We start from the raw sequence: 20,549 nt of genomic DNA, 5'->3' as shown, positions 1-20,549 counted from the left end.
AGTGTAAAGAGGTTAAAAAAGTCGATTATAACAAGCTCGGACATATTAGCTAACGACTTACAAGTCGAAAAGCCCGAGTAGAATAAAATGTATCGTAAGAATAACCTAAGTTATATAAACAATTCAATAGGCAAAGTAAAATTGAATGTACGAGGTCAACGTAATGGAAAACAAAGAGATGTGAGAATTCCCTAGGGAATCAATGATAAGAGTTTTTTCAAAGACCTTGCGAAAGAAGAAGATTATATAGCAAAGGGTTTTCTCAAAGTAAGTTATCTAGAAAAAACTTCACAGAGCAGTAAAAGCGTTTACCCTTAGAAGACGTTTGAGCTCTCTCAAAATTTTTTTAAAAAGATTTAAAGTAAACTGAGTCTTATCAAGCAGCAAGAAAACAACAAACATGCACGATAAAAATACCTACCTTGTTAAAAAGCCCTAGCTAAAAAGGACCATAAATGGAAGTTGTTGTTAAAAGTCCTATCAAGGACCAAGCGTCAAGAAACCAACAATTAAAATATAAAAAGAGTTCATAAAAAGGACCTACAAGCCGAGCCTTAAAATTGCTTTAATCACTGGGGACCAAGAAGAAGATTGGAATCATCACTGGGATGAGAGGTCGGAGCTTCAGCAACTGAGGTCGGACGGGTCGGAGGGATCTCTTCGGCGTTAGGAGCTGGAATTACCTCGGGAGTAGCCGAGGAAGAGGGCATATCAACCTCACGAGGAGGGGATTCTACTATACGCTGCCCTGCCGTCTTTAGATCAGAATCTATAGCAAGACAAGGAGGAAAAATAATGGCACCATCAACAGCAACTTTGTCAGGATGCAAAGGCGACAGATCCAAGCTGGGAGCCAGAATCCAAACTTGCTTCTTTAGCACCTCAAACAACAACTCAGTACCTTCAGCCACAGACTTTTCTAGGTCCTGGTATCCCTCCCTAAGCTTGTCCAGCTCCTCCTTCAATTCAATTTCATCCGTGAAAAAGCGAACATAATTCTGTTCATCCTTCTCCATCAGCTTCTTCTCCCTCTCCCAGGCCTGGGCAAGCTCTTCCTTCAGCCTATTATTCTCCTCCTATAACCTCCTCTCATTCTCCTGATACATGGCAATCCTCCCTTGGAGATCCTCTAAAGAATTTTGGGTAGTTCTCAAAGGAGTTTTGTCAAGAATATCATGAAGGGAGGTGCAGACCCCAGCAGTCCTGATTCCTCCTCGGATTAAAATCTGGAGATAATTTCGGATGGCAGCATCATCCATAGCAATTTGGCTATGGGGAAGGATGTGCTTCCTAGCAAACTTAGGACCATCAAAGCCGGCCTCCCCAACATTAGAGGCGCTGGCTTCCGAGATCTTACGTTTTTTAGAAATAGGTTCCAATGGGGGAAGAGCTGGAGGGGTAGCCACAAAAGGAGGAGGAGGAGGAGGAGGAGTAGAGAGATTTACCGAGTTGGCCTTACCAGAAGAAATTGCCCCAGAATCCAACGTCTAAGGAAAGGAGGTAGTAGACGTCCCACCTTCCTGCAACTGAGCAACTCAGGCCGGAGCATTTCTCTTCGCCTCCTAAACCTTCTAGTAAGTTGTTGCCCCACTTTTCTTCATTTTTTCTGGAAAAAATAAAGTAAAAATGGTTATCACATAAGTCGGGAGCACCAGCTAGCTACCCATGAAGACAAACGTAAAAGCTAGAAGTAAAAGCTACCTAGCTCGGTCCGAACAAAACTCAGAGATCCGAGAATAAATCTTTTGGTGTTAAGATTGGTAGCTCGTCCGCAAGCCTCTCGAAAGAAAGCTACCACAGCCTCCTCAACCTCATATGAATCCACCAAATTATACTTCTCTATAGGGGCAGCCTCTGCCCAGTACAACTGAAAGTGGGGTTCATGGCTTTCATTAAGTAAAAAGGAATGATGGCCCTGAACGGCAAAAACTTTGAAGAAAAAATATTAAAAGTCATGAAACAACTCGTCAAAAATAGAAAACACCTTCCGACCCTGAATAGCTCGAAAGAAGACCCACTGTTGTTTGTTCTGAGTGCTAAAGGGCTTTGTCAAGTGAAAAATATAGAAAAAGACCTTTAGAGAAATCGGAAAGTCGAGCTCTCGGCTGACAAGTTGATAAATTTTCAGAAACCCCAGGAATTAAGGTGGAGTTGGGTAGGAGCTACTCGGTAGTGGGACAAAACTTCCATCTCAAAATCAGAAAAAGGGAATGCAACCTCCAAACGGGTAAAAAGGCAATCATACATGAAAATGAAATAAGGGTCAAACTGCCTCCCACAACAAACTCTATCCTCTAGGTGAGGGGCTGGTAACTCATACTTAGGCTCGTCAGCTTCAAGGACACAAAACCTATGATGCTTCCTAAGCTCATATTTAAAAACATCATCTACCAGGGGACGTTTAGATAAAACGAAAGAATATACCCATCTCAACAAGACTTCAAAAACTCGAGAAGACATTTCTCAGAAAAGGGAAAATATATAGGGAGATATACCTACAGTATATAAAGAAAAAGAAACCATCAAAAATAGAATTTGAACCAAGACATCTTCTTTCCAAAACAAAAACAGTTAATCACATCAAAGGAAGCTATTTTAACAAAAAAGAAAGCACAAAATTTCAAAGATTCCAACCACAAACAATAAAGGTGCCACAGAGCTTACTCAAAAAACTCCTCCTCAATCAGTACACTTAATAAAAACAGCAAAGACGCTACGAAATCCAATAAGGAATGAAGATAATGAAAAACTAACCTTCCTTGGAGAGAAGAACTGATAGCAAGAATGGAAGAAACGCCACAAGTACTGAAAAATCCAGGAACAGAGAAAGTGAGCACCAGAAGCGCGAAGGTCTTACAAGAGTAAAAAGAAAGCACGGAGAAAAAATTCAAAGAGGAGACGAAAGAAAAAGAAAGAGAGAATGAGGGAAAGGTTTTATAGCATACTAGGGGCATAACGGTAAAACAACGTGATCATTAAAAAGAGGGAGCCGTTACCAATGTAACCGCCCCCCACGTGTAAATGCAAAACCCAAACAGACACTATGTTTGATTAAACGCGATGGTTGAGAAAATTCAAAATCACGTCGGTTTTCCGACTTGAAAGAAACACCGACTTGATCATATCCAAGTTCAATTAATACTCAAATCCAACTCATAGCAGATCGGACTCGAGTAAGGGCACTGTTCATACCTGATGCGTGAGCATCTTCTGTATCTTTTCCTAGTGAATTTACACTTGAATTGCTAAATTTAATCAAGATTTAACATATTTTAGCCACTATGAATTCTACTTTGAGTTGTGTGTAATTCTGTTTATTTCAAGTAGCGTTTCAGACGAATTTAGCGGAGTTGAAGTCAAGGATAAAGAATGGAGAGAGTGAAGAATCAAGGCTACTTCATCCACGCCAAACTTGGTGTAAGCCAAGTTCAGCGCCACAACAAAAAAGCCAAAGGAATGCACGCTGCCTCCTCCACGCCGAACATGAGTTTACTCAAGTTCAGCGCCAACCCAAAAGCTCCAAGGAAAGCTGCACGCACAACCTCCACGCCGAACTTGCAGCACCTCAAGTTTGGCACCGATGAAGAAACTCCATGGAGAATTCACTCTGCTTACTCCACACCGAATTTGAAGTTTTTCAAGTTTGGCGCCAGCATCAATGCTCCAGGGAAGCTCTTCTGTCATCTCCACGCCCAACTTGAGGTTACTCAAGTTCTGCGCCAACTCAAAGGATGCAAGGAACATGTGCGAGCACTCCACGCCGAACTTGACTATTGTCAAGTTTGGCGCCATGACCAACAATTCCAAGGAAGAACTTGCTGCCTAATCCATGCCGAATTTGGATTTTTCCAAGTTCGGCGCCAACTCTTCTAACGCAAAAGTGGTCCTCATTCACGTCCAAAGGCTACACAAATCAATTATATAATTTTGATTAAAATATATTTCTTTTATAATTAGAAAAAGATATTATTTAGTTTTAGAAAATATATTTTACATTAATTAGGATTACATATAAAAGGGAAAAGAATCATCCCTTCGGGTTCTTCTCTTCTCTTCTACCTCATTCAGCAATTTACAGTTTTTTACGAATCCTAGTTTTCTCTCTGAACCATGAGCAACTAAACCTCCACGGTTAAGGTTAGCAACTCTGTCTATTGTATGGATTGATAATATTATTTTTCTATTTTAGTTCATGTACAGATTTATAATTCAAGAATTGTTTTCATTCTTTATTTTATGAATCTGGGTGGAACGAAAGTATGACCTTGGTTCTAATTGAATTCTTGTATAACTTGGAAAAGCTCTTTACTTGAACAACGGCTTGAAAACATATTCTCCTAAATTTCTAATTATCTGGACTTAAGGGGATACGTGACTGATAAACCCATATTTTATGATATAATTTGTGCTGAATTTAAGTGTTTTATTCAATCCTTCACCCACTTATGCATGTGAAATTGCATGGTTTTACCTTCCCTTCCTTATTATGAGATGTATGTGAAAAACATATTTTCTAGGTTTTAAAAGTATTAATTTTAATTATCTTTTATTGCCATTCGATGCCGTGATTCGTATGTTGAGTAATTTCAGATCTTCTAAGGCAGGAATGACTTAAAGGATGAAAAAGAAACATGCGAAAATAGAAGGAAAGCATAAAACGGAGTTTTTGAAGAAACTGGCAGCGACGCGATCGCATGGGCGATGTGGCCACATGATTGATGCGATCGCGCGCCACAAGCGAAACACATATGACGCGAACGCATGACTGAAGCGAACGCGTGACAAGGAAAATTCCACATGACACGACCGCGTGACCCACGCAGACGCGTGACAGAGGCCACGCACCAGAAAATACAAAAAGCGATCCCAGCGATTTCTGAAGCCCTTTTTGGTCCAAATCCAAGTCCAGAAAGAACAGACCAGAGGTTATGAAGTGGGAGAATGCATTCGAAAGGAAAGGAGAGCTAGTCAATTAGTTACTTTTCATAGTTTAGATGTAGTTTTAGTGAGAGAGGTTCTCTCCTCTCTCTTAGGATTTAGAAATTAGGATTTTTTTAGAAATTAAGAATTTAATTCAACTCTTCATATTAGGTTCAATATTCCTTTATTTTGACCTCTCTTCTACTTTGAGATACTTTAATGCTTTTATTATGTTTGATTTATGTTGCCCAATTGGCTTACGAATATTTTCCATGTTAGATTTGACTGCTTTGAATGAATGTTATTTGAGGTATTCCAGATATTTATGATTTTAATTTAGCTTTCTACATTCTTGGCTTTGGTTAAGAAATCAGTAACTCTTGAGTTATCAAACTCAACGTGATCGATAATCGCTATCTTTGCTAATTAGCTTGAACTTCTATAATCCCAATCTTTTTTCTAGGAATTAACTAGGATTTGAAGATCAAACTAATTAGCCACTTGACCTTCCTTCGCACCAGCAGAGGTTAACTAAGTGGAATTAAGATTCAATTTTCATCATCATTGATAAGGATAACTAGGATAGGACTTCCAATTTCTCATACCTTGCCAAGAGTTTATTTTACAGTCATTTATTTATTTTATTTGTCATTTATCATACTTGTTCCTCATTCTCAAAACCCCCAATTTACAAAACTCATAACCAATAATAAGAACACACCTCCCTGCAATTCCTTGAGAAGACGACCCGAGGTTTAATTACTTCGGTTATCAATTTATTTAGGGTTTGTTACTTGTGACAACCAAAACGTTTGTACGAAAGGATTTCTGTTGGTTCAGAATCTATACTTACAACGCGACTTTATAAAATTCTTTACTAGCAAAAATTTCGATGTCAAAATAGCGCCATTGCCGGGGAATTGCAAACGTGTGCCTTATTATTGGTTATTGTAAATATTTTTCAAAAAAAAATATATTTTTCTTTTACTCGTTTATTTGTTTTCTCTCTTCCCTCTTATTTCTGATATCTACTATGAATTCTCACCCCTCTCGCTTTGAGTTTGGTTCCAATTTTGTTGCAAGGAATGAAAGCTATAACAGGACTATGCATCACGGTCAAAGCAATCAAAGATGGATGGAGCCAAAAGGATCTGATCACCTCTTTAGGCAACAACACCTTCCTAGACATCATGGACAAAGACCATTCTACAATGCATACCAAGCTGATAGATATGGTGGACCGCCTTGTAGCTACCAACAAGCCCCACGCTATGCTCAGAGACCATCCTTTCAACACAACCTCAATCTACCATACTCACAAGCTCTTTTTCACCATTCGCCACCATATGATCCTTATCCATCCCAACGCCAATCCAATTACGCCCAAGAACCACCACTCCCCCATACACCATGTCCATATCCATCAAACCAAGAATCATAGGTTCGCTTCGAAGAATCAGTCAACCAATTTAATGCAACCCTTCATCAACTGGAGAAGCAATAAATCAATTATCTTCCAGACGTTCGGACACTCAACAGACTCCCATGGCTTCATGTGAAGAATCTAATGAAGAATGTATTGTGAAGAAGACACGAGAAGCTCCAGTAGACAGTATAGAGCATAACTTCGTACTGGAACAAGTAGAGGAAGCTGTCATTGTAGAAGAAGAAGAGTTGGTTGAAGAGTTAGGAGATGCTGAACCTCCGCAGGAATACAGAGTTGTAGAGAATTCCGTCGAAGACGTTGTAATTAATGCTAAGGAGGATAGTGCACAACCCCCAAGGCAGGTATCTTATGAGGAACTGGACGGAGTGATCCAAGACTCAAGTTTTCTTGATGATGATAGTCACCACTCGAGTTCTCCTGGCAATGCACTTGCATCCGCAAGTGAATTCTTTGAAACAGAAGAATCTTCCCCAAGTGAATATGAAGATGATGCAGAGGTCGATGATGAGAGAACTTTTGCGTGGTCTAGAAATTTGCGGATAAATCCTCGTTGCAAGTATAGTTTCTAAACCTTCAAAAGTCCTTTCATACAAACGTTTTGGGTGTCACAAGTAACAAACCCCTTTAAAATTGTTAACCGAGTATTCAAACCTCAGGTCGTCTTCTCAAGGAACTGCAAGGAGGTATGTTCTTATTATTGGCTATGGAGATTGTGAATTCGGGGTTTCAAGAATGAGGAATAAGTAATATAAATGGCAAGTAAAATAAATGGCAATTAAAATAAATAAATACTGTAAAGCAACTTTTGGCAAGGTGAGAGAAATTAGAAGTCCAACTTAGTTGTCCCTCTCAACAATAATGAAAGTTGTATCTTAATTCCACTTAGTTAACCTTTGAAGCAAAGGTAAGTTAAGGGACTAATTAGTTTGACCTTCGAATCCTATTTATTTCCTAAGAAAAAGTTGAGATTATTGAAGTTCAGTTCAATTAGCAAGATAACGATTATCACTTATGCTGAGTTTGATAACTGTTGAGTTACTGATTTCTTAACCAAGACCAAAAGAGGGAAAAAGTAAATTGCTGGAATAAAATATCTTCAGATCGGAAGCAATGGTAACGTAAATAAAAGCAAGCAATCATAAACTGAAAAAACCTCAATCATCATTAATTCAAACAATAATCTGTGACATGGAATAATTCATAAATTAAATTATAAAAGTAAATAATTAACTCAAATGCTGGAATAAATAAATAAAGTGAAAGGGGAGCTTAAAAACAAAGGAACATAAAAACCTGGATCGAGAGTCACTCTTACAAGCTAAGAGAAGTCCTAAATCCTAATCCTAAGAGAGAGAGGAGAGAACCTCTCTCAAAACTAAATCTAAATCATCGGAAGTAACAAAAATGCGAGCCCCCTCTGAATGGATGCATTCCCACACTTTATAACCTCTAGTTTATGCTGTCTGTACTTGGATCTGGGCCAAAAAGGGCTTCAGAAATTGCTGGGGGCGTATTCTGTAAATTCTGATTCGTGGCCTCTGTCACGCGTCCGCGTGGGTCACGCGGTCGCGTCATTCGGAGCTTTTCCTTGCCACGCGGTTGCGTCAGTCACGCGTTCGCGTCGAATGCGTTCTGCTTAAGGCGCGCGGTCGCGTCAGTCATGCGGCCGCGTCGCTGCTTCTTTGCTTCTGGCACGCGATCGCGTCATCCATGCGATCGTGTGGGTGCCAGTTTCTTCAAAACTCCGTTTCGCACTTTCCTTCCATTTTTTTATGTTTCCTTTTCCATCCTTTAAGTCATTCTGCCTTAGAAAATCTGAAACTACTCAACACACTAATCACGACATCGAATGGAAATAAAGGTAATTAAAATAATTAATTTTAAAGCTTAGAAAACATGTTTTTCACATACATCACATAATAAGGAAGGGAAAGTAAAACCATGCAATTAATATGAATAAGTGGGTGAAGGATTGAATAAATCACTCAAACTAAGCACAAAATAACTCATGAAATATGGGTTTATCAGTCGACTTTTCTCAACCTCCCAATTATGACTCAAGTGATGAAGAAGATATCGGTGACATTGATCATGACATGGTTGAATTGGAAGAAGATTGCCCAGAAGTGGAGGAATTCACTGAAGACCACAAGGGAGTAGAGCTTGCAGAACCACTGGAAACACCTATCTCAAGGCCATTACCGCCCAACACAGATTTCAAGTGGGTAAAATTCTTGACTTTCGCTTTTATTTTTTCACTTGAATATGGTTTACTTGAGACAGATGGCCAGCTTAGAGCTCTTTGCAGCTTTAAAAGCAAATGGGAAATGACCCACACTCAGAGCTGGTGCACAAGACTCAATAAGGTTTCACACTTCAATTTGAGGTGCAAGAATTGGTGTCAAGCTCAATTGGAAGGATCTCGAAGGTTGTTTGGTCACTGCAGTGAGGATTCAAATCACTCATCACCCAACTGGAAAGATGCAAATCAAGACAAAAACGGGTGTAAAAGTGGAATTTGGGATCCTGGAATCTATTCCGACAGTCGTCACCCCGGGAGCCTGAGAATATGTTTGAAGTTGCTCAGAAGCTTTACATGCCTAGTTTGGGACCCCGGAGGATGCTGGCATTCCAAACACTGGTGGAGATTACTGGACGAATTCAAGGACAAGCCACCCTAGCAGGAAGCTCATCAAATGTCCAACTTAAGGACTTTAACTAAAAGTGCTAGGTGGGAGACAACCCACCATGGTATGATCGTTCCTTTTTCAGTTTTTATTATTAGTCTGTTTTGTTCATTTTTGAATTTTGTTTGAACCTGAATTTGTGCATATAAATTCACTGCATTCTGCATACTGCATAAAAAAAATTTGGTGAGAGCATTCGACGCGTCCGCGTCACAAGTGCTTCAAAAGAATAGGAAAGTGAACAGAGAGTCACGCTGAAGCGAGGCTGGAGGCGTGCTCGTAACACAACTATCCCACGCGATCGCGTCACTTGCGAAATGACCACCCACGCGTCCGCGTCACTCACGCGAACGTGTGAGCTAGATATCGACGTAAAGATCCAACGCCCAGAAAGTTGGGCTGGAATCGTGCGGCTATTGCGCGTTTAGCACCAACACGCCACGCGAACGCGTCCCCGACGCGAACGCGTCACTTACACAACACCCATCTCACGTGAAGGCGTGAGCGACGTGATTGCGTCGCGCGGATATTTTGAACCCCAAACCAAACAGAGAGTTGCGCTGAAACGAGGCAAGAATTGTGCGTTTAGCACAATTTCTATCGACGCGATTGCGTGCCTCATGCGACCGCGTCACTCGTCCCTTTTACCCATTCCATGCGATCGCGTCCTCCACGCGATCGTGTCAACCCTTTTGCATCTATGTCACGCGATCGCGCACCTCACGCGTTCGCGTGGACTCACGATCACTAATCCTAAGTCACGCGAACCCTACCCTTCGCGCGACCCAAACTCTACCCCTCTCTCTCTCTCTCTAACCTCTGCAACTCTCTCTCTCTCTCAACCCACCACTTTCGCCACCACCCACGACCACCGCTGCACCTCCGACGACCACCCTGACTCAACCGAACCACCCCCTTCTCTCTTTTCCTTCTCTTTCTTCTTTTCCCCTTCTCTCACTCTCACCCACCCCCAAACCTTACCGCCTCCGACGACCACTGCCCCATCGGCGCACCGCCGTGCACCGCCCAGCACCGCCACCCTTCCGCCCTCATCACTGCCCCATCTCATCCCTCTTTACGCACCAGGTTCCGCCATACGATGATCCTTCCCTGTGACTCTTTCGTTCATTTTTCAATTTCTGTTCCGAATAGGCTAGGTAGAGATGCATGTTTGTAGTGGATTCTAGGTGGTTAGGTAGCTAGGATCTGGATAGTGGATTTAGGCCTGATAATTGTACCATTCCTGTTATCTGTTACCTGTTTTGCACTTTTATTCTGGCTGTGTTATTCGTACTGTTCATCTGATATGTTCATGCTGTTAAACTATTCTTTAATATTCCTACTGTTTGTGACTATTTGCAGCATCTGTTAATCTCATTTGAACTATTTTTCTTGATATCTGTTTTCCAGGAACATTCAATTTTAGCCAAAATGCTGCCCAATTTTCTGCAAATTAATTTTGTCCTTTTACATTCAGATATTGGTTTTGGCATTTCTCATTTTTGTCTTGCTCTACGAATACCAAACCAATTCTTGAATGACCGGGCCAGCATTCTTATTATTTTTATTTTCCTGATCATTAATATAGACTCTTGATGATGTAATTCTACTCTTTACTACTTCTATATCTATGTAAATCATCATCCATACCCAGTTATCCATGCTTGAATATGAGTTGCCTGTTGTTTCAATTTGTGTAATTCTTGTTACTTAGACACCAATCTTCATGCCACTTACTCTAACTTCCTGTTTACTAACTCACTGATTTTTAACTTTCTCACTTCCCATTTCTCCTTTTCAACTAATTTCACTCACGGCATGATTATTGTTTTTTCTATTTAACAAGCTTTCCACTTCTAACATATTTTGGAATGCGATTTCTCATATTAGCTTTTTAACTCCAAAACATTCCAAAAATATGCATCTACTTAACTCATTTCATTTTTCTACTGTTCCTTTGCCACTTACTGCTTATCTTGTTATTTGCCTTCTTATTTTCCAGCTTTTACTTCTTGTTATATCTTAGGTATTCTATTTTTCAGGATGTCTGACTCTCAAGGTAGGGGAAAGGGCAAAGTTACCACTGGCAAACGAAAAAGAAATGAATCCTCTGGTTCCATCCTTGGCATTTTACATGATGATTCCTAGCGGGAGAAGAACTTTACCCCGCAGAAAAAGGCTGATTAGTTGGTACCTTCAGCTGACTCGATAAAATTTCCAAACAATTACTGTGAGGTGAAATACCCAACCTTTGCCACCGGCAGGAACCTACACCTAGAAAGGACCCTCAAAATTCCAGAAGAACTTCAGCAGTACACCTCAGATCAGATCAAACAGAGAGGCTGGTTCTTCCTGGAGAGGAACCTAACTGAGGTCAATTCATCCTAGGTTAGAAAATTCTACAGTAATTACTTTCTCTCTTTCCTGGATGCAGTCCAGCTTAAAGGCAAACAGATTCTGGTTACTGAGGAAGCAATTGAAGAAATTTTCCATCTTCCACCTAAATCAGATTAGCCAGATGGTTACCAGAGAGCTGAGGAAGATATGAGATTTATGAGGTTTGATTAGGATGAAGTGAAGAAGGACATCACCCTTGATCCTACTGTTCCTTGGGTTATGGGTACAAGCACATTGGTACCAAAGAAAATCATGCTTATATATCTGAATGATGAGGCTCGTCTATGGCAACAAATTCTGAGCAACTATGTGATGCCGAGTACTCATGAGACAGAGGTGCCAGCTGCCATGATTACCCTCATCTGGTGTGTGATGACGGGTAAGGACCTTTATCTACCTCGCTTCATCCGGCATTACATGGCCAGGGTCCATATTAGAGGCACCCTCTCTTTTCCTTACCTGATTACTCAGTTGGGTCGCCGAGCTGAGGTACCTTGGGAGGCTATTGATGAAAAGCCACCTGCCGCAGAGTGCAGAAAGATCATCCCTCACAGTCGAAAGTTCCTGGCTTTCGGCTACCGTCCTCCATTTCTCACTGGCACTACTGAGGCCGCCACTTCTTCAGTTACCCCTTCTGCCCCTACTGGCCCAGCACCACCCACTGCACCCCCACCTACTCCTGAGCCCGTCTACCATTTGGTGCGCCGCCTCTTTGACCGCCTAGATCAGATGGAGCGCCATCACCAGCAGCAGATTGAGAGATCTGACCGCCGCACCAGGCGACTTTTTGAGAGGTCTGAGCGTCGCCACAAGCGACGCTATGAGCACCTCAAGCTGATGATCCGCTCTGGTGGTGACATTCCCTCCGAGCCCAACACGCCCTCCGACACTTCTGAGGAGGAGGTGAGCGATCATGAGGAAGCACCTACCCAGGCTGAGCAGGGAGGTCCCAGCCACACTGCACTACATCGTGAGGAGCATTGATGAGCGGATAATTTATACCCTTTTTGGCATTATTTTTAGTATGTTTTTAGTAGTTTGAGTTGAGTTTTTAGTATATTTTTATTAGTTTTTAGTTAAAATTTACTTTTATGGACTTTACTACGAGTTTGTGTGTTTTTCTGTGATTTCAGGTATTTTCTGGCTGAAATTGAGGGATCTGAGCAAAAATCTGATCCAGAGACTGAAAAGGACTGCAGATGCTGTTGGATTCTGACCTCCCTGCACTCGAAGTAGATTTTCTGGAGCTACAGAAGCCCAATTGGCGCGCTCTCAACGGCGTTGGAAAGTAGACATCCTGGGCTTTCCAGCAATATATGATAGTCCATACTTTGCCCAAGATTTGATGGCTTAAACCGGCGTTCAAAGTTACCTCAAGAAATTCCAGCGTTAAACGCCGGAACTGGCACCTAATTGGGAGTTAAACGCCCAAACTGGCATAAAAGCTGGCGTTTAACTCCAAGAAGAGTCTCTACACGAAAATGCTTCATTGCTCAGCCCAAGCACACACCAAGTGGGCCCGGAAGTGGATTTTTATGTCATTTACTTATCTCTGTACACCCTAGGCTACTAGTTTTCTATAAGTAGGACCTTTTACTATTGTATTTTCATCTTCGGATATCTAGTTCTTAGATCATTTGGGAGGCTGGCCTCACGGCCATGCCTAGACCTTGTTCTTATGTATTTTCAACGGTGGAGTTTCTACACACCATAGATTAAGGTGTGGAGCTCTGCTGTACCTCGAGTATTAATACAATTACTATTGTTCTTCTATTCAATTCCGCTTGTTCTTTGTCCAAGATATCACTTGTTCTTCAACTTGATGAATGTGATGATCCGTGACACTCATCATCATTCTCACTTATGAACAAAGTGACCGACAACCACTTCTGTTCTACAAGCATCAAAGGCTCTAGTGTTTATCTCTTGGATTCTTTAACCAGAATCTTCGTGGTATAGGCGAGAACTGATGGCGGCATTCAAGAGAATCCGGAAGGTCTAACCTTGTCTGTGGTATTCTGAGTAGGATTCAATGATTGAATGACTGTGACGTGCTTCAAACTCCTAGCAGGCGGGGCGTTAGTGACAGACGCAAAAGAATCGCTGGATTCTATTCCGGCCTGACCGAGAACCGACAGCTGATTAGCCATATGCTGTGACAGAGCATAGGAACATTTTCACTGAGAGGATGGGAGGTAGCCACTGACAACGGTGAAACCCTTGCATAAGCTTGCCATGGAAAGGAGTAAGAAGGATTGGATGAAGACAGTAGGAAAGCAGAGAGACGGAAGGGAAGGCATCTTCATACGCTTATCTGAAGCTCTCACCAATGATATACATAAGTATCTCTATCTTTATCTTTATGTTTTATTCATCATCTATACCCATTTGAGTCTGCCTGACTGAGATTTACAAGGTGACCATAGCTTGCTTCATACCAACAATCTCCGTGGGATCGACCCTTACTCACGTAAGGTATTACTTGGACGACCCAGTGCACTTGCTGGTTAGTTGTGCAAAGTTGTGTAGTGAATCACAATTTCGCGCACCAAGTTTTTGGCGCCGTTGCCGGGGATTGTTTGAGTATGGACAACTGACGGTTCATCTTGTTGCTTAGATTAGGTATTTTTTTTCAGAGTTCTTAAGAATGAATTCTAGTGTTTCAAGGTGATGTTCTTATCATCACCAAAGCTGATTGATTATCATCAATTTAGCTCTTGAATGCAATGTCCTGCTGAAGCTTAGCTAGCTATGTCTAATTCCTTTAGACTAAAGCTTTAGACTAACATTGCATGATTCCTGGAATTCTCATTAAGAATTTTGATATCTTTATTTTCTTTTTCACTTAATTTTCGAAAAATCCAAAAAAAATTACAAAATCATAAAAACAAAAAAAAAATATTTCTTGTTTAAGTCTAGTGTCTCATTTTAAGTTTGGTGTCAATTGCATGTTTCTGTTCTTCTTGCATTTCTTCGAATTTATGCATGTGTCTTCATTAATCTTCAAGTTGTTCTTGATGATTTCCTTGTTTTGATCTTTGAATTCTATTGACTTGAGTGTTTTGTTAGTGTCAGTAGTATACAAACTGCTAAGTTTGGTGTCTTGCATGCATTATTTATTTGATTTTAGTTGCATTTTGATTATTCCTCATTATTAAAAATCCAAAAATATTTTTAATTTGTGTCTTTTCAAGTCAATAATACAGAGAATTGAAGATTCAAAACATGCAGCAGAGGAATTACACAGAAAAAGCTGGGCGTTCAAAACGCCCAGTGAAGAAGGACAGACTGGCGTTTAAACGCCAGCCAGGGTACCTGGTTGGGCGTTTAACGCCCAAAAAGGTAGCATTTTGGGCGTTAAACGCCAGAATGGATACCATTCTGGGCGTTTAACGCCAGGATGGCACAAGGGGGAAGAATTTTGTTTTCAAATCAATTTTTTTTCAAGTTTTCAAAGTTTTTCAAAATCAAATCTTTTTCAAATCATATCTTTTCAATCAAATCTTTTTCAAAATCAATTTCTTTCCTTTTTCAAAGATACTTACTAACAATTAATGATTTGATTGAACATCTCAAATTTGTTGCCTTTTCTGTTGAGAAAGGTTTAATGTTTGAATCATATCTTTTCTTGTTAGGCAAGTCATTAATTTTTAAAATCAAATCTTTTTAAAATTGTTTTCAAATCATATTTTTTCAATCATATCTTTTTAAAACCATAACTTTTCAATTATATCTTTTTAATCACATCTTTTAAAAACCAATCATATCTTTTCAACCACATCTTTTTCAAAATAGTTTTCAATCAAATCTTTTTAATTCCTAATTTCAAAATCTTTTTCAAAAATCACTTTACTTCTTTCCCACTTTTGTTTTCGAAAATCAATTAGTGTTTTTCAAAATCTTTTTAAAATCTTTTACTTAAATTTTCGAAAATTACTTCCATTCTTCTTACATCCTTCTATTTATGGACTAACACTATTCCTTAATACAAAATTCGAACTCCATCTTCTTTGATAAGTTCGAATTTTCTACTTCTGTCTTCCATTTTTCTTTTCCTCTGACACCTCAAGGAATCTCTATACTGTGACATAGAGGATTCCATATTTTCTTGTTCTCTTCTCTTTCATATGAGCAGGAACAAAGACAAAGGCATTCTTGTTGAAGCTGACCCTGAACCTGAAAGGACCTTGAAGCGAAAGCTAAGAGAAGCTAAGGCACAACTCTTTGTTGAGGACCTGACTGAATTCTTCAAGGAAGAAGAACCCATGGCAGCCGAAAACAACAACAATGCCAACAATGCAAGGAAGGTGCTGGGTGACTTTACTGCACCTACTCCCAACTTCTATGGGAGAAGCATCTCTATCCCTGCCATTGGAGCAAACAACTTTGAGCTTAAGCCTCAATTAGTTTCTCTAATGCAACAGAATTGCAAGTTCCATGGACTTCCATTGGAAGATCCTCATCAGTTCTTAGCTGAATTCTTGCAAATCTGTGACACTGTCAAGACTAATGGGGTTGACCCTGAGGTCTACAGACTTATGCTATTCCCTTTTGCTGTAAGAGACAGAGCTAGGACATGGTTGGACTCACAACCTAAAGAAAGTCTAGACTCATGGGAAAAGCTAGTCAATGCCTTCTTGGCAAAGTTCTTTCCACCTCAAAAATTGAGTAAGCTTAAAGTGAAAGTCCAAACCTTCAGACAGAAGGATGGAGAATCCCTCTATGAAGCTTGGGAAAGATACAAACAATTGATCAGAAAGTGTCCCTCAGACATGCTTTCTGAATGGAGCATCATAGGTATTTTCTATGATGGTCTCTCTGAACTATCCAAGATGTCTTTGGATAGCTCTGCTGGAGGATCTCTTCATATAAAGAAGACGCCTACAGAAGCTCAAGAGCTAATTGAAATGGTTGCAAATAACCAATTCATGTACACTTCTGAAAGGAATACTGTGAACAATGGGACAAATCAGAAGAAAGGAGTTCTTGAGATTGATACTCTGAATGCCATTTTGGCTCAGAACAAGATATTGACTCAACAAGTCAACTTGATTTCTCAAAGTCTGTCTGGAATGCAAAATGCACCAAGCAGTACTAAGGATGCTTCATCTGAAGAAGAAGCCTATGATCCTGAGAACCCTCCAATGGAAGAGGTGAATTACCTAGGAGAACCTTATGGAAACACCTATGATTCTTCATGGAGAAATCACTCAAATTTCTCATGGAAGAATCAAGAGAGACCTCAACAAGGTTTCAACAACAATAATGGTGGAAGAAACAGGTTTAGCAATGGCAAGCCTTTTCCATCATCTTCTCAGCAACAGACAGAGAATCCTAAGCAGAACACCTCTGACTTAGCAACCATGGTCTCTGATCTGATCAAAACCACTCAAAGTTTCATGACTGAAACAAGGTCCTCCATTAGAAACTTGGAGGCACAAGTGGGACAGCTGAGCAAGAAAGTTACTGAACTCCCTCCAAGTACTCTTCCAAGCAATACAGAAGAAAACCCAAAAGGAGAGTGCAAGGCCATAAGCATGGCCGAATTTGGAGAGGAAAGAGAGGAAGTGAACGCCACTGAGGAAGACCTCAGTGGGCGTGCACTGACCTCCAATGAGTTCCCTAATGAGGAACCATGGGAATCTGAGGTTCAAAATGAGACCATAGAGATTCCATTGGACTTACTTCTGCCTTTCATGAGCTCTGATGAGTATTCCTCCTCTGAAGAGGATGAGTATGTCACTGAAGAGCAAGTTGCTAAATACCTTGGAGCAATCATGAAGCTAAATGACAAGTTATTTGGAAATGAGACTTGGGAGGATGAACTTCCTTTGCTCACCAAAGAACTGGATGACTTGTCTAGGCAGAAATTGCCTCAAAAGAGACAAGATCCTGGGAAGTTTTCAATACCTTGTACCATAGGCACCATGACCTTCAAGAAGGCTCTGTGTGACTTAGGGTCAAGTGTAAACCTCATGCCTCTCTCTGTAATGGAGAAGCTAAGGATCTTTGAGGTACAAGCTGCAAGAATCTCATTAGAGATGGCAGACAACTCAAGAAAACAAGCTCATGGACTTGTAGAGGATGTTTTGGTGAAGATTGAAGACCATTACATCCCTGCTGATTTCATAGTCCTAGAGACTGGGAAGTGCATGGATGAAACCATCATCCTTGGCAGACCCTTCCTAGCCACAACAAAGGCTGTGATTGATGTTGATGGAGGTGAACTGATCATTCAAGTGAATGAAGAATCCTTTGTGTTTAAAGGCTCAAGGATATCCCTCTGTCACCATGGAGAGGAAGCATGAAGAGCTTCTCTCAATTCAGAGTCAAACAGAGCCCCACAATCAAACTCTAAGTTTGGTGTTGGGAGGCCACAACCAAACTCTAAGTTTGGTGTTGAACCCCTACATTCAAACTCTAAGTTTGGTGTTGGGAGGTTCCAACATTGCTCTGAGTATCTGTGAGGCTCCATGAGAGCCATCTGTCAAGCTACTGACATTAAAGAAGCGCTTGTTGGGAGGCAACCCAATGTTATATTTTATCTATTTTCTTTTGTTATTTTATTTTATTTTGTAGGTTGATGATCATGAAAAGTCACAAAATCAATTGAAAAAGCAAAAACAGAATGAAAAACAGGAAGAAAAATAGCACACCCTGGAGGAAGAACTTACTGGCGTTTAAACGCCAGTAAGGTTAGCAGTTGGGCGTTTAACGCCCAGTCTGGCACCATTCTGGGCGTTTAATGCCAGAAAGGGGCACCAGACTGGCGTTAAACGCCAGGAAAGGGCAAGAACCTGGCGTTAAACGCCAGAAATGGGCACCAGCCCGGCGTTTAACGCCAGAATTGGCTCAAAACACGTTTTTTTCATGCCATTTGGTGCAGGGATGACTTTTCCTTGACACCTCAGGATCTGTGGACACCACAGGATCCCCACCAACTCCACCACCCTCTCTCTTCTTCACCCATTCTCACCACTCACATCCATCCTTCATAAAACCCCACCTACCTCACCATTCAAAATTTAAACCACTTCCCCTCCCAAACCCACCCTTAATGGCCGAACCACAAAGCCATCTCCCTCTCCTCCATTTCTTCTTCTTCTACTCTCTTCTTTCTTCTTTTGCTCGAGGACGAGCAAACCTTTTAAGTTTGGTGTGGTAAAAGCATTGCTTTTTGTTTTTCCATAACCATTTATGGCATCCAAGGCCAGAGAAACCTCTAGAAAGAGGAAAGGGAAGGCAAAAGCTTTCACCTCCGAGTCATGGGAGATGGAGAGATTCATCTCAAGGGTGCATCAAGACCACTTCTATGAAGTTGTGGCCATGAAGAAGGGTCAACCTTGATCAAAGGTTGGATCAAGTCCTCACAGACATTTGTGAAGAGGACACCCAATGGAAGAGAAGTTCAAGAGGGAAGCCGGTTCAACTGAGAAGGCATGACCTCAAGCTCATTACAAAAGGATGGAGCAAACAAGAGACCCCTCTCATCATGAGATCCCTGAGATACCTCAAGGGATGCACTTTCCTCCACAAGACTATTGAGAGCAACTGAACACCCCCCTAGGAGAATTGAGTTCCAACATGGGACAACTAAGGGTGGAGCACCAAGAACACTCCATTCTCCTCCATGAAATTAGACAAGATCAAAGAATCATGAGAAAGGAGCAACAAAGGCAAGGAAGAGATATTGAGGAGCTCAAGCACTCCATAAGACCTTCAAAAGGAAGAACAAGCCGCCATCACTAAGGTGGACCCGTTCTTTAATCTCCTTGTTCTTTATTTTCTTGGTTTTTCGAATTTTCATGCTTATGTTTGTCTATGTTTGTGTCTTATGATCATTAGTGTCTTAGTGTCTATGCCTTAAAGTTATGAATGCCCTATGAATCCATCACCTTTCTTAAATGAAAACTGTTTTTAATCACAAAAGAACAAGAAGTACAGGATTTCAAATTCATCTTTAAAACTAGCTTAATTAGTTTGATGTGGTGACAATACTTTTTGTTTTCTGAATGTATGCTTGAACAGTGCATATGTCTTTTGAATTTGTTGTTCATGAATGTTAAAATTGTTGGCTCTTGAAAGAATGATGAAAAAGGAGACATGTTACGGAGGATCTGAAAAATCATAAAAATGATTCTTGAAGCAAGACAAAGCAGTGAATACAAAAAAAAAAAAGAGAAAAAGGAGAAAAACGAAAAAAAAAGGAGAAAAAGAAAAAGAAAGAAAAAAAGAAAGAAATAAAGTTGTGATACAAGGCAAAAAGAGTGTGCTTAAGAACCCTGGACACCTCTAATTGGGGACTCTAGCAAAGCTGAGTCACAATCTGAAAAGGTTCACCCAATTATGTGTCTGTGGCATGTATGTATCCGGTGGTAATACTGGAAGACAGAGTGCTTTGGGCCACGGCCAAGACTCATAAAGTAGCTGTGTTCAAGAATCATCATACTTAACTAGGAGAATCAATAACACTATCTGGATTCTGAGTTCCTAAAGAAGCCAATCATTCTGAATTTCAAAGGATAAAGTGAGATGCCAAAACTGTTTGGAGGCAAAAAAGCTACTAGTCCCGCTCATCTAATTTGGAGCTAAGTTTCATTGATAATTTGGAGTCTATAGTATATTCTCTTCTTTTTATCTTATTTGATTTTCAGTTGCTTGAGGACAAGCAACAATTTAAGTTTGGTGTTGTGATGAGCGGATAATTTATACCCTTTTTGGCATTGTTTTTAGTATGTTTTTAGTAGTTTGAGTTGAGTTTTTAGTATATTTTTATTAGTTTTTAGTTAAAATTCACTTTTCTGGACTTTACTATGAGTTTGTGTGTTTTTCTGTGATTTCAGGTATTTTCTGGCTGAAATTGAGGGATCTGAGCAAAAATCTGATCCAGAGACTGAAAAGGACTGCAGATGCTGTTGGATTCTGACCTCCCTGCACTCGAAGTAGATTTTCTGGAGCTACAGAAGCCCAATTGGCGCGCTCTCAATGGCGTTGGAAAGTAGACATTCTGGGCTTTCCAGAAATATATGATAGTCCATACTTTGCCCAAGATTTGATGGCCCAAATCGGCGTTCAAAGTCACCTCAAGAAATTCCAGC

The sequence above is a fragment of the Arachis stenosperma genome, chromosome 10, assembly GCF_014773155.1.
Source record: "Arachis stenosperma cultivar V10309 chromosome 10, arast.V10309.gnm1.PFL2, whole genome shotgun sequence".
Taxonomy (NCBI): domain Eukaryota; kingdom Viridiplantae; phylum Streptophyta; class Magnoliopsida; order Fabales; family Fabaceae; genus Arachis; species Arachis stenosperma.
The sequence above is the reverse complement of the archived record's forward strand: the minus strand, read 5'-3'. Positions refer to the sequence as shown.